General features: G+C 42.2%; 2 protein-coding genes across 4 annotated transcripts in view; one reads left to right on the forward strand and one right to left on the reverse strand.

Annotated features, from left to right (window-relative positions):
- LOC147999107 (uncharacterized) overlaps nt 1-14,596 on the reverse strand; it is a 924,037-nt gene that overhangs the window by 412,073 nt on the left and 497,368 nt on the right. The window lies entirely within an intron of this gene.
- The window catches only part of LOC147999123 (disks large homolog 5-like), an 85,187-nt gene that overhangs the window by 48,561 nt on the left and 22,030 nt on the right, over nt 1-14,596 (forward strand). The window lies entirely within an intron of this gene.

Raw genomic sequence — 14,596 nt, forward strand, 5'->3', positions numbered from 1 at the left:
AGCTTTTATCAGAGAAATAAAATACACAAGAGATATAGAGGTTGGCACAGAAATGTCTAAAATGAGGCTATAAACATCATTAAGTGGATAGAGCAAGGTCCCAGCACCTGTACACTGGGAAATGGCCACCCCACCAAACACAAAAGCATGTATCATAGTAAAAAATGAATACTTTATAGAATGCACCCACTAACACTGATTGATCACATCCGTAGTTCAAATTTTGGGGGCAAATTCATGGCCTTAACTATCTTTGTCTCAACTTATATAGCAAAAAATAAGAAAGAACGAGAAAAGAAAAAGTCAAAACTAAAAGCTCAAGCTTCTCATATGAGGATTGCAGGAAGTGTTATATGGGAGTCAGTTCTGATTAGGCCATTTTAGATAGAACAGTGCATAGTGACCCTTAATGTGATGGGCCCTATATAAAGATTTTTGCAATATTGGAATTTTAACAAACCTCATCCAGAACGTACGGAAGAGGCAAAGATGTGATCACCATGTCCTTACTCTGTATCAGGTTATTTTTCTGCATCCTTGATTGTCAGGCATATAACAGCAACAACCTGAAATAGCTGGTAGACATGGAAAAACATGGGTAAAAGTATAGTTGTGGGTTACACACCTCAACTGTGAAAGGCTAATGCTGTCTGCACAGTCCTTGGAGGCCACTCTTATAAGCCTATTTATTGCAAAGTGAATGGAGGTTTATCTGAGCTCAAAGTGATCCTGGCCAGCCAGGTAGAGGGCAACATGTGATACTTGAGACCCTGTTTTAAACCAGCACAGAAATCCACACTTCATTCAAAGCATCATTTACTAATTCTCGATTATTTACCATTCTCTCCCTACCAGTCGTTCTGTTTGGAATGGTAGAAAACAACTGGAACTGATCTTTCTATTTTAAGGACCTTGATCTCTCTTTTTTTAGGTCCACATTAAGAGTGCATACAAATGGACATCACCATCTGAACATCTTAGTATTATCTACTCTGTATATATAGCATAATACTGTGCCTATGAAAATCTTAAGCTTCCTTGAGTGTAGTTGCCCCATCAAGAAGTGTGAAGTTCTGAGTTCAAACCCCAGTGATGCTTTAAAGGGACTAGAAGAAAGCGATCAGAGTTACTCCACTTCTTTGTCCTTAGATTAAATCAAGTTGACACAATGTGAACCTGGTGGGCTATTTAACCATGCATCTTTCTCCCAACCCCACTTCCACGAGTTCAGTCCATGGTAGAATTTATCCCCCACCATCCTAGATATTTCTTTGTATATTTCTACAAGAGCCAGGTTTCTTTTTTTTTAATAGAATTAGTTGTAGTCAATCAACTGCTGCCCTATGTGAGAAATGATTAGTATCTATTGCAACTTACCACAGTGTATTTGTGTATACAAGTACATTATTGGAAATCCAGCATTACTGAGGGATTGGAAACCAGTGCTGTGGCCTTGCCTTTCTGTGCCTCTTCCTGGCTCACAGGCAGCAGGGGACAGACCTTGAGTTCCTCTTCAGGGACAGAGTGATGTTGAATGGGCACTGAGCAGGCAGAGAAACACAGCTGAGGCAGCTCCTTTCAGTTATCAAACACATCATCTCCTTCCCATCTTAAGGGCTACTGCTGAGGTCCTGCCCCCATACCTACCTTAATAGCAGCGAATTTGTTACACAGCAGCCAGCTCTTTCCTATTGTTCTGTAATACGCCTCCACATCATGGATGCCAAGAAAAACACTAACAAGGAACAAAAAACTCTGACGTTGACCTGTGTGGTGCTGGTCACATACCCTGTTATGTTCTGTATGTTATGAGGTTTGTTAATTTTAACAAGTTCCCCAAGAGTATTCTTCACATAGGACCCAATAGATTCAAGGAAAATTGGAACAATTATGTGTAAAATGGCCTGAGTCAGGGCCCATAGACCGAAGCATTTCCAGCACTTGTGCATGAGCCCATGTGGATTTTGCAATGAGCGGGGCCTAGCAATGTCCAGTACACAGTTGTGAGCTGTTGCTCTGGTTGAACTGTATTGGTGTGTGCATTAATAAACTACACCTATTTAAATGAATTCAGTGTTGGTGTGGTTTGAATCCAGACCCCTTGACACCAAATCTTCCCTTCAGCAGCGTTTAGGAGAAGAAGCTAAGGTCAGGAGAGGTGACATCTTGCCATAAGTTATGTGACAAGAGGGATGGTGAAATGATCCCTTGTGATAAGAATCAAGGTTTCCTCTGTGGTATTTAGGTCTATACTGGCCCTGTGCAACAGCTTCAAGAACCCTTTTCTGATTTTCCTTGGGATTCCCGTGATGATGCACTCAGACATGATTGGAAACAACCAAAACGGTGGTCAGACTTGATTTATAAAATGTAGGTAACATTGCAAACTTATGTTGTAGGATATTTGATCATATTGTCATCCCTAATATTGTCTTATTTACTTAGAAAAATACCTTCTGGCTGTGTAGTTCAGTACTAGCACCAATATTTAACCCTAGAGCTATTTTTGTTTGTTTGTTTGTTTGTTTTTTGTTTTTGTTTTTGGATGAACAAGTACTTTCCTATTTTGTGGCCCAGCCCTAGCTCTTACTTCTTTGCACAGTCATAGAGAGCCCTCAAACATATACTCAGACAAAGCCAGGGGAGTGTATAAAAGGGCCTAAGGCAATACCACATAATGACATTGAAAGTGGGCTCTCTTCTTGATCCATGCCTCCAGCTCTCCTGACATCTACATGAATTATAACTCCTAATGCAGTGTAAAAGATGTCTGTGCTATTGCTGAAGGAATCATGAGAATAACAACTGTAAACATCCCACCATGGATAGAATTTGTGGAAAGAGGCAACTGGCAGCCAATGAGAGGGCTCTACAGTTAAAGGGGCTTGCTGTCAAGTCTGATGAGCTTGACTCAATCCCCAGGACCCACGTGGTAAAAAGGAGAGAACCAAGGGCCAAGCTGTCCTCTGGCTTCCACTCATGTGCTTACATGTATGTGAGTATATATGTATATGTCTGTATGTACGTGTGGATATGAATGTGTGTATGCATGTATGTGTATACGTGTATATGTATATGTGTGTATATGTCTGTCTATATGTGTGTATAGGTGTATTTGTATGTGTGTATATGTATTGTATGTGTGTGTATGTGTGTATGTATATGTGTATGTGTGTATGCATGTATGTGTGTATGTTTGTATGTGTGTATGTATATGTGTATGTGTGTATGCATGTATGTGTGTGTATGTGTGTTTGTATGCATGTAGGTGTGTATATATGTGTGTGTGTGAGCATGAATGTGTATAGTCATGTATATGCATGTGTTTTCATGTACGTGTATTCGTGTATATGTACGAATGTATGTGTGTATATGTATGTATGGACACACAAACACACACAATGTTAAAACATAAAAAGCTCCTTGGAGTATTCACCGTTCCTGGATAAGTGGTGACCATGTGGGGGAAACACATGTCCATGTAAGCACACCTGTTCACATGCGCTGAGCAATGCCCAGCCTGGTCTTGAGCTCACTACCTGCCCAACGATGAGTTTCTGACCACCTGGTCTTCTCAGAGCCAGGCGACGATTGTTCCTGCCATTCCAGTTCTGTTCCCGTTTCTCATGCCACAAACCTTCTAGCTTGAATCTCACCTACTGACGCAGGAACCTAACAGCCACCAACCCAGTGAAGTAAGTAAACTTCTTCCTGACATCCTCAGGCTTGGTGTCCCCATGAGTCACAGGGAGGAAGGATGGCATGCACCAAGGAGAAGGGCCATGGGCAAGGAATACAGGATCATAAGTCAGTCATCACTGACACCAGCAAAGTGTGTGCTTCAGAGCTGGCTCTGCTCACTCTTGTCCCAGTGGCAGGACTTAAGAGTGGTGCATACCTGTCACCCAGTACTCAGAGACGTCTGAGGCATGAGAACCAGGAGTTCATGGCCATCTTAACTAATGGTGAGATCAAAGCCAGCCTGGGCTGCATGAGACTCAGTCTCAAAGCAGGCAAGGAGGAACTTGCTATATTTGAGCAAGGAAGCTGCCATCCTCCCGCGTTCTTAACTATCGCTGCAATACAGAAAGATGCTAGGGCTAGTGTGGCAGAAAGCAGGAGACAGAGAAGCCAGGTTAACCCTCCCTAATCTTCTCATGCTGTGTGAGCTATGAGTAGATAGTGCCCTATACACTGTGGACAGGATGGTCTCTCAGACGGTTCAGAAAGCCATGGAGGACTCCAGCAATTCTCCACTTGGGTGTCACTTGAGTCTTATATGTGTGTGTTTACAAGCCAAAAAATAAGATCCATAGGTGGCTGTGTAAATTCAACATGGCACAGCCATGTGCTGGAGTATTATTCAGCCTTACATAGGATTCAGATTCTGACCCTTGAACAGGAATGAGAATGGTAGCCATTCTCCTAAGTCAGACCTCCAGGCAGTGCAAAGACAAACTAACACTGTATGACACCACTGAGGGCTGGACTGTCACCAGTTATATAAAGACAGAAAGCAGGAAGGTCTACAGAGCTCCAGGGGTGACATGGAGTGGGGAGGTTGGATGGTAGGTGTGTAAGTGGGACTGAGCCTCAGAGGAGTCAGACATGGCTGCAGAATATGCATGTGGCTCCTCCCATACCTGTGGGTGCTGCCCCCTCAGAAAAGCAAATACAGCAAAAGAAAGGACCAGAGGGGACAGGCTCTGACCACTTGTAGACACACACAAATGACATGACAGAATGTGCACACTGATGCCTTGCTGCAGGAGCAGTTGAGCTTCCAGAAGGGTTGAAAGAGGCTGGAAGGGCTGAGCATGGCACTGAGTTCAAGGACATAGCTTTAGGTCCTGGGGAACCTACGGTTCCCAGGCCCCATCCTGCTGATACTGAGGGACACAGCTGACATTCAGGGTGATGCCTGGGCTAGGCTGGGGAATAGGTGTCCACTCTCACCTGCTCCAGCTTGAAGATGTGCTGGGTGAAGTAGGACTGCAACTGCTTGTTGGTGTAGTTGATGCAAATCTGCTCGAAGCTGTTCTGTTCAATGTCCTCAAATCTGAATATGGCCAAGCCACCAATGGGCAAGCACTGGGAGACGAGCTGTGGTTATAGCCGGGATCTCCTGGGAAGACCAGCCGTCCTGAGAGGAGTTGCAGAAGAGGGGGTGTGTTTTCCTGACCTGTTTGGTACCCAGTGTTTTTTGCCAAGGGTCCCTTTATTACTTCTTGATGGAACCAGGCCTGCACATATCCAGTAAGCATTGGGGTGGAACCTAGGCTTGGTGCCCACATGCTGGCATTGCTGAGGGTGAAGCCTAGCCTATCACACTCCCAGACACCGAGTGCAGATGCCTGGGTTCCTATAGAATGGCGGTTCTTACCGTTCCTAATCCTGTGTCTCTTTATTTCAGTTCCTCATGTCGTTGTCATTCCAACATAAACTTATTGGAGAGCTACTTCATGAGTGTAACTTTGTTACTGTGAGGAACTGTAGTGTAAATGTCTGGTGTGCAGGAGCGCTGATGTAGAACCCACAGATTGAGAGCAGCTGCTGTAGAGGATCAGAGTCCTCTGCCAGCCCTGGTGTTTGCAGAGATCCCGTGGGTTCCTAGTCTCCATGGCTTTCCCAAGGACAGGGTTTATTCTTGGCCGTCTCAGGGCCCGGGACCTCACAGAAACAGCCTCTCCCATGTCCTTCCTGTTGAGGAGAGCGTGGTTGGTCCTCAGCACAGACCAGTCAAACAGGGCGCTGTATAGACACTTCGCCAGGGGTCTCCTGCAGTTATGGCCTCTGGACAGAGGGGTTTCTTACCTGAAGTGGGGCAACTGTGCCAGGTACAGGCCTTGATGCTCAGAGTCAAGACCAAGTTTTGTCTTATTTTCATAGACAAAGTTGCCCAGGCTGGCCTCGAACTTGCCATGTAGCCAAGGATAATTAAACAACTGATCCTACTGCCTCTACCCCCCATGGCCTAGCACTGCAGATGAGTGTCACCACAGCTGGCTTGTCACAGGTGCTATACGGCTCTAAGTCAGGGGCCTCATGTGCAGGAGTGTTATGACTGTGCCATCCCCACCCCGCAACCAAGGTTTTCACCTTTCTCCTGCTGAAGTCTGCTTAATCCTACCCTGGCCCCAGGACACAGCAGCTGTGGGAGACTCAAAGTCTGGGGCTTCAGCACAGCATGGGTACACAGCATGGCATGCAGCCTACACGGCTGTGAAAAAGCCAAGGAAGTGCTTCTCAGCTCACCCCCTGTAGGAGTGTCTAGCCCATCCTTCTCTCCATGGATGCAGACATCTGCTTCCAACTGCCCGACATGTCCCTCTGGTTTTGACTTTCCTGGATGCCATGTCAATGCCACCACACAGAGTGCTGCCTCTACTGGGGACACTCACACAACCTCTCTGGGGGACATCTGAGCCAAGCAGGGATTGGGTGCACTGCAGAGAGGTCAAGTCATGTCGTGAAGTACCTTGTCCCACAAAGGCTCACTGTTCAGGGAGTTGACTGGAAAAGTAAGCTTATGCCCCTGGGCAGGGTTCCCCATAGGGAGTGTCCCACACCCTGCTATCAGGTCTATTCCTGGTGCCATGCAAATTCAATTTGCAAGACCCAATGCTCTGGAAATGTCAAGAGATAACGGAAATGTACCAGGAAGTGCACACCATAGCAAAGGGAGAGGATGGCACAGAGACCTATGCTATGGGTTAAGGGGCACAGAAAGGCCACCTCGAGCACAGGGGTCAGTCACCTCTTTCACAAACAAGGCAAAGGTCAATGCTCTCAGCTCTGGGAGCCTAAAGGGCTCTGTGGCTCCTAAGCCCTGCAGCTGCAGCCAGAAGCAGCACTGAACAGGATGTAAATGCTGAGGATGGCGATGTCAATAAAACTTTATTTACAAAACCAAATTGGTGGTGGTGCTGGTGGTGGTGGTGGTGGTGGTGGTGGTGGTCGTGGTGGTGGTGGTTGCGGACTTGTTCATTTCAAAGCATGCTGGAGTGGCATGGCCACTGAGCATCGGGAAACACAGAAAGGAATGCGACCGGACGCAGGGCTCCCAATATCCTAGATGTCGACCTATTGCACTGGAACAGGGTCACTGAAGGTAAGTCTGGACAGTTAGATAAGGTAAGTACATTTTATTACAAGGAAATGGGACAAGATAAATCTTCTCTTCATCTCGCTATGCTTAAGCATCTTTAAGAGTGCAGGGAATTCATGTCTATCAGTCTGGTTTAGAAAAGTGTCTAGAGACAGCAAGAGTAAACTCCATGGTTCCCTGACGAGGGTTCCAGGGATTCTGATATCTGGGTCAAAGTGAAAGTTAAGGTGAAAAAGGCTGTCAGGCAGGGCAAAAAGATTCCAATTTCTGGTCTCTTTGGGCTGTAATTTTTACTGTGTTCAAGGCCATGAATGCAGACAGGGTAATAACGATTACAGAACAAGAAGCTAGAGCTTCATTAAGACAAAACGAAAGTAAAAGTTTTGCCCTCTGCTCCACTGCCTGAAGCAGGTTTTTCTAAGTCGTTTCCCGAGGATGGCATGTTGACCATTATATTCACACGATGATGATGACGAATTCACCTGCTTTTTCTTTTCCTATCATTAGGCCAGCATCGATTCAAGGTGTGGCCCAACCGACTTATTATAAAGGATGATACTGGTTGGTTGAAAAAGGTAGTAGCTTTCTATGAACCATATATTAAGTTTTTATGTATATTAAAATTAACATTGGAAAGAACAATGGTAGGAGAGGAAGCTGGAGGACAACTGCTGCAAATGCTTGCTTTTGAAAATGCTAATGAAGAGTACAGGAGAGCATTATTACCTATAAAGGAGGCTGGGGATATTAATGCTTATATGAAGGCATGCAAGGGTATCTTTTCTGAAAATGGAAAGATGCATATTTGGCATGTATTGATCCAGATAGAGTTATTAAATTATATGTTTAAATACTCTTGAATATCCTACAGGCACTTTCGCTCAGGATGAGTTGCCTTTAGAATGGGTTTATATTAAATTTAACTTTAACCAAACATTAACAAATAATGAGGAACAAATTTCTTTAATCATTCAGCAAGGCATACAAAGACCTGTTACTATGTGGGGATATGATTGTGCTGCTTTTGTTTTCCCATTAAGCAAAGATAAAGTGGAATATTTAATGCAGATGTCTGAGGTTTTTCAATTAGCCATGATTTCTTACACTGGAAATATTGAATTTCATCCTCCCCATAGTAAATTGTGGGATTGCTTTAAAAAACAAAAAAAAATTTGATAAATACACTAATTTCTGTTGATCCATTACCATCAGCCTTTACTGTGATTACAGATCGCTCTAACACCAAGATGGCTTATTGGACCAAAGATTAATTTTGGGGACAAGAATCTTCTTTTGGGTCAGTACAACAAAATGAATTATTAGCGGTAATTAATGTATTCCAGGATTTTACTCATGATGTAAAAATATTATAGCTGAGTCCACTTATGTTGTAGGAGTAGTACAGAATATTGCGACTGCTGTTGTTTCTACATCTAAGCCAATATTAAATGTTATTCTCACATATTAAAGGATTATTGTTATTATGAAACTCTAGAATATTCATTACACATACTAGATCACATTCAAAATTTCCAGAATCTTTAACACTTGGCAATCATATGGTAGATCAATTAGTGGCATTTGCTACCCCAGAAGAACACAGTCATAATCATGCCAATACAGGATATTTACATATTAAATATAAGCTTCCCTATTCTCAAGCCAAAGAAATTATTGCTAATTGTCCTATGTGTCAGTCTTCACGTATAAAATGTATTCCATCTCAAATTAATCCCAGTTGATGCAACTTAATACATCGTGTCAAATCGATATAACCCATATTTCTTAGTTTGGTTGCGTTTCACATATAGATGTAAGCATAGATAATTTTTTAAAATTTGTGTGGGCTACACCATTGCCAGGAGTACGCACTGCTCATGTTATACATCATCTATTGTAAACTTTTGCTGTTATGGGACTGCCTTCTAAAATTAAAATTGATAATGGACCAACATATATTTCTTATCAATATAAACAATTTTGTCAACGATATCATATTGTACATATTACTGGTACAGAACACAATACACAAGGACAAGCTTTTGTTGAAAGAATTCACCATACCCTGAAATGACAAATTATAAAGTTAAAAAGGGGGAAAAGAGATGGCCTTATGCAACCTGAATGGAGTTTGCAGACCAGTCCCAGAGCTATATTGGCACAAGCATTATACATTATTAATTTTCTTAATTTACCACAAGGTGAAGTTATATCAAGAGCCAATAGACACTTTGTTGAACTTCCCCCAGAAGGCATGGAACAGACAGTATGGATAAAAATTGCCTGGGATGCTGAATGGCAGGAAGGGACATCATTGTATGTAGGGGAGAGGGTTTTGTCTCATTACAGGATGGGAGACAATTCTGGTTACCCGGGAGATGGATCCAAGCACAGAATGATAAGAACTGCTCCCTACCCTCAAAGGAATCCAGTTAAACCAGCTACATTCTCTCCTGATGGATGTTCTCAGGAGATGAGGAGGTGTCCTCCATTACTGAGGCCCTGGCTTCTCTTAGTGTCCACAAACAACAATGGATAAGGATCCGTGCAGTGACAACCCTATTACCTATGTGGGGTCAGGTGAAGCAATTAAGCACTGAAAGGAATAATTTTGTCTCCTTCAGGAAAGTCCTTTACTGCTGAGCACTTATTCTTAGCAATGTGTGTTTTACTCATGGTTTCTTCTGCTGCACCCAATGCCAGTTATCGGGCTTATATTGCTTATCATGATGAAATCCTACTACTTTTGTGTTAGTAAATATATGGATAATGACACAGAACATGATTGGAAGTTAATTCAAGCCTATTTAGAGGGTAATGAAAGTGCTTCAAAAGTAATTAATGCCTTGAAATATGATGTTCGAATGTCTTTTGGTAAATAGCTAGAAGATACTACCCCTATGGAAATAGCGAAATTATTGGCTGATCAATTGACAGGATTAGATCCCAAGGCTTGGCTTCAAAGGATTTTCCATAGCATGGGAGGAGCTAGTTTTGCCATAATCTTATGTACATTATGTATTATGTTGCTTTATTTTTACATGACTAAACCCCTACAAGGACCTTTAGCTATGTTATGTAAAGTATTACTTTAAAACAAAAGAAAAAAGAAGGAATTGTTAAGACATAGAGATGCAGCTCCCAGGCAGGGTCAAGAAAGGCCTGGTGACAGATACAAGTAGGGGCTGGAATGCCGCCCTGGAGAAGAAAATGTTTTTCTCACTTGTCCTTAAATTATGTTCTGCTGTGTCCCGTTTCTGTGGAAGTGGTTCTAACGCTCTCTTGGTAATGGTGAGTATATTTTGATTATAATAAGAGAGGTGATTTGTTATATGAATATTTTTAGAAGAAGCTTTTGTTTATTCATCTTTCTTTGTTTAATCTTCCCTCATTGTTCCTGTTATCCTGGGAATAATGATCTTATGGTATCTTGGCATAATGAAAATTGTAGTAATGCATATTCTTAGCTCAATAAGTATTAATAAAGCTTGCAACTGCGTGCAGTTTCTTCTGCCTTTGCTCTGCACCCCCTGTGTCCTGGGGGTATGCGACCATACCCAGGGCCCCAACTCACTAGACATTGACAATGGGTCACCCCACAAAACACAGAAGCATCTACCTTAGTCAAAAATGGACATTTTATTGAATGCATACACTAACACTGATTGATCACATCCATAGCAGAGATACTAGGGGCAGATCCGTGGCCCAAAATACATTCCTCTAAACCTATAAAGCGAAAGAAAGAAAGAAAGAAAGAAAGAAAGAAAGAAAGAAAGAAAGAAAGAAAGAAAGAAGGAAGGAAGGAAGGAAGGAAGAAGAAAAAACACAAAAAACTTAAGCTTCTCATAGGAACTTCGCAGGAAGTGTTGTCTGGCGGTCAGTTCTGATTAGGCCATTTTAGATGAAACAGTGCACAGTGACCCTTAATGTGATGGGCCCTATATAAAGCTTTCTGCAATATTGGAATTTTAACAAACCTCATCCAGAACATACAGCAGAGGCAAGGATGTGATCACCATGTCCTTGCTCTCTATCAGGTTATTTTTCTGTGTCCTTGATTGTCAGGCATAGAACAGCAACAATCTGAAATAGCTGGTAGACATGGAACAAAGTGGCTAAAACTATAGTTGTGGGTTGCACACCTCAACTGTCAATGGCTAATGCTGTCCTAGAGACCTCGGAGGCCCCTCTTGTAAGACTGTCTATTGGAAATGGAAGCACTGACTTCAAAGTGAACCAGGCCAGCCAGGGAGAGGGAAACATGGATACCTGAGACCCTGTCTAAAACCAGCACAAAAACCAACCCTTCATTCAAAGCATCATCTATTAATTCTTTATTATTTACCACTTTCTCCCTACCAGCCTTTCAGTCTGGAATGGTAGAAAAGGACTGGGAATGTTCCTTCTATTCTAAGGACCTTGATCTCTCTTTCCTTAGGTCCACATTAACAACACATGCAAATGGATATCACCATCTGAACAACTTAGTATCATCTACTCAGTATATCTAGCCTAATACTGTGCTATGACAATCTCAAGCTTCCTTGAGTTTCGCTGACCTAGCAAGAAGTATGAAGTACTGAGGTCACACCCCAGTGATCCTTTCAAGGGGTTAGAAGAAAGCCATGAGAGATGCTCCACTTCTTTGTCCTTAGATTAAATCACATTGACACAATGTGGGTAGACTATTTAACCAGACATGTTTCTCCCAACCCCACCTTTCTGAGTTCAGACCATGGCAGAATTCATGCCCCACCACCCTAGATATTGAGTTTAGTGATATGTAATTATTATTTAAACCTATGTATTAAATTTTGTCATTTTGTTAATTTTTGTGGTTTTCACAGTCTTCTTTGATTAACTTTCCTAGTTTTATTAATTTATCCCCTGTGTTCTCTGGTGTTTTGTCCTTCCTTTCAAACTAAAGTATTCCTTTTAGGATCCGCTACAGAGCTGTCTTACTGGTTACTCATATTGTGTTAAATTTATTTTTAGTGTGCATTAGTCAGCACAGTAGCTGTGAAGCTGCCTGACCTCCATGGACCAGATCTACTTTCCAAACAATAACGCTCAACTCTTACAGGCTATGTAGCATCATGGCTGCTCTTTGTTCCCCTTGGACAGCCCTCAGGACCAGGCTCTCCTCTCCCTTAACCATGGCTGCTGTCCTCTTCCTCTCTCCCCTCCATCACACACGTTCTTCCTTTATTCTATGGCAGCTTCTTCTTCCTTCTTCCCTCCTCATGATCCTGTCTAGCAAAGCCCTCAAAGCTCACCTCCCCCATCTCTCTGCTGTGCAGCTGTTGGCTGTTGGCTTCATTATAATCACAGTTAACTGGGAGCAGGGTCAGTTATTTGGGGTTAACCAGTCTTGAGTTCTACAATTAGCATTAAAATACAAGCAGCATTAGGCCAATACACTACAGGGATTTTTGTTTGTTTGTTTGTTTGGATGGTTTGGTTTAATTTTCATTTACCTTTTTACTTGTTATTTTATTTTTGGCTATTTTTTATTAAACGGTTATTTTATTTATTTACATTTCAACTGTTGTCCTGCTTTCCACACTCCCCTCATCAAACCTTACATCCCTTTTCTGCTCAGCTTTGCCTATGTGACAGTGCTTCCCCACCCACACATATCCATTCCCACCTCACACCTCTAGGATCTCCATTTGGTGGGCAACAGGCCTCACCTGAACCATAGAGCATCCTTGCATACACTTTGGCTGGCAGTTTGGCCTCTGGGAGCTTGGGGATTAGGGAAAGAAGATCTGGTCAGATATTAAAGCCAATGATTGCTGCATTCTCTTCTTTTTCTGGTTATAGGTGAAATTATGTTTGTGTGCTTCTCTTTTTTTAAATTATTGAGAGAAGATTAATTTCTTGGTTTTTCTTGGGTATAGTTTAGTTCATTGTCTTGGAGTTTTCCTCCTATTAGCCTCTGTTGTGCTTTCCTACACAAAAGAATTCTTTAAATTTGGTTTTGTCATGAAATAACCTGGATCCTTCTTTTAAGGTGATTGAGGATTATGCTGGATATAGGAGCCTGTGTCTACATTACATCTGCCCAAGATTTTCTGACTTTTAGAATCTCTGTTGAGAAGTCTTGTGTAATTCAGATATGTCTGAATTTATTTGTTACTAGATATTTATACCTTACCCCTTTTAATGTTCTTTCTTGATCTGTGCATTTAGCGTCTTAATTATTATGTGAATGGAGGAATTTTTCTGGTACAATTAGTTTGATGTTCTGTAGGCTTGTTTTACCTTTATGGCCTTTTCTTTCTTTACCGTACGGAAGTTTGCTGCTATGATTTGTTGAAGGTGTTTACTGGATCTATGAACTAGAAATCTTAATTCTCTTCTCTATCTATTATCCTTAGGTTTCAACATTTAATTGTGTCCTGAAATTCATGGATGTTTTGGATTCAATAAACCATACATGTTTATCTGAGATGGGTGTTTTGTGCTTTGTGGGATGACCTCCTTGACCCCAGGCTGCATGAAGAATCTCAGATGACAATGGGGACATAAATTATGAGTATGTGTAGCAAGACCCAGGCCTCTTCCAGGTTCTTAGATAATAACTGAGAACCTCAAATACAGTAGTAATGTGATAGTGTGGTGTGAATCTAGTTACTATTTTGATATAGATGACTCTTTTTGTGTCATGGTCACCTTATAATGACTAGAAGACCTAAGCTTGAGAATGACCAAAGACTACCTTGCTTCTCTAACAGCTGAGCTTTTAAAAGCCCTGGTGTGACAGCAACTGTTGGTGGACACTCTGGATTATTCCTTCTGTACTTTAACTCTCTGTGTCACTTCCACCATCAGTAAGTTAGTTCAATTCCATAAATTGGAAATCCATCACCTGGAAGAAATACTTTTTTTTTTAAAGATTTATTTATTTATTTATTTATTTATTTATTTATTTATTTATTTATTTATAGTATACAAGTACACCGTGACTGTCTTCAGACAGACCAGAAGAGGGCATCAGATCTCATTACAGATGGTTGTGAGCCACCATGTGGTTGCTGGGATTTGAACTCAGGACCTCTGGAAGAGCTGTCAGTGCTCTTAACCACTAAGGCAACTCTTTAGCCCAAGAAATACTTTCTGAATATGATCTGAGATTGGCCATGGAAAAAGGGTAGCTTGAATTGTCCCACCTAGGTTCTGGGCCTGCACAGGCCTGCTCTCCAAAAGAAACCTGTGTTCACAGCTGTTGGCTGGCTAAGAACGATTTCACGAGACGTGATACACAGCCCTCGGACTTCTGCTTCAGTCATCTGCACAATTTCTCCCAGACGATATCCTCATACCGCCAGCAGGCGGGTGATGAAGCTGTCCAGAACACCAGAGCTCTGTAGGGATGCCTGGCAACCTAACACGTTGAGCAGGCAAGCTCAGTAAGTTCCCTGTGAACACACATCTCCTGAGATCTCTCTATTTAATCATAGGTGATCTTGTTCACCTAAT

The sequence above is a fragment of the Rattus norvegicus genome, chromosome 19, assembly GCF_021556685.1.
Source record: "Rattus norvegicus strain SHRSP/BbbUtx chromosome 19, alternate assembly SHRSP_T2T, whole genome shotgun sequence".
Classification (NCBI taxonomy): domain Eukaryota; kingdom Metazoa; phylum Chordata; class Mammalia; order Rodentia; family Muridae; genus Rattus; species Rattus norvegicus.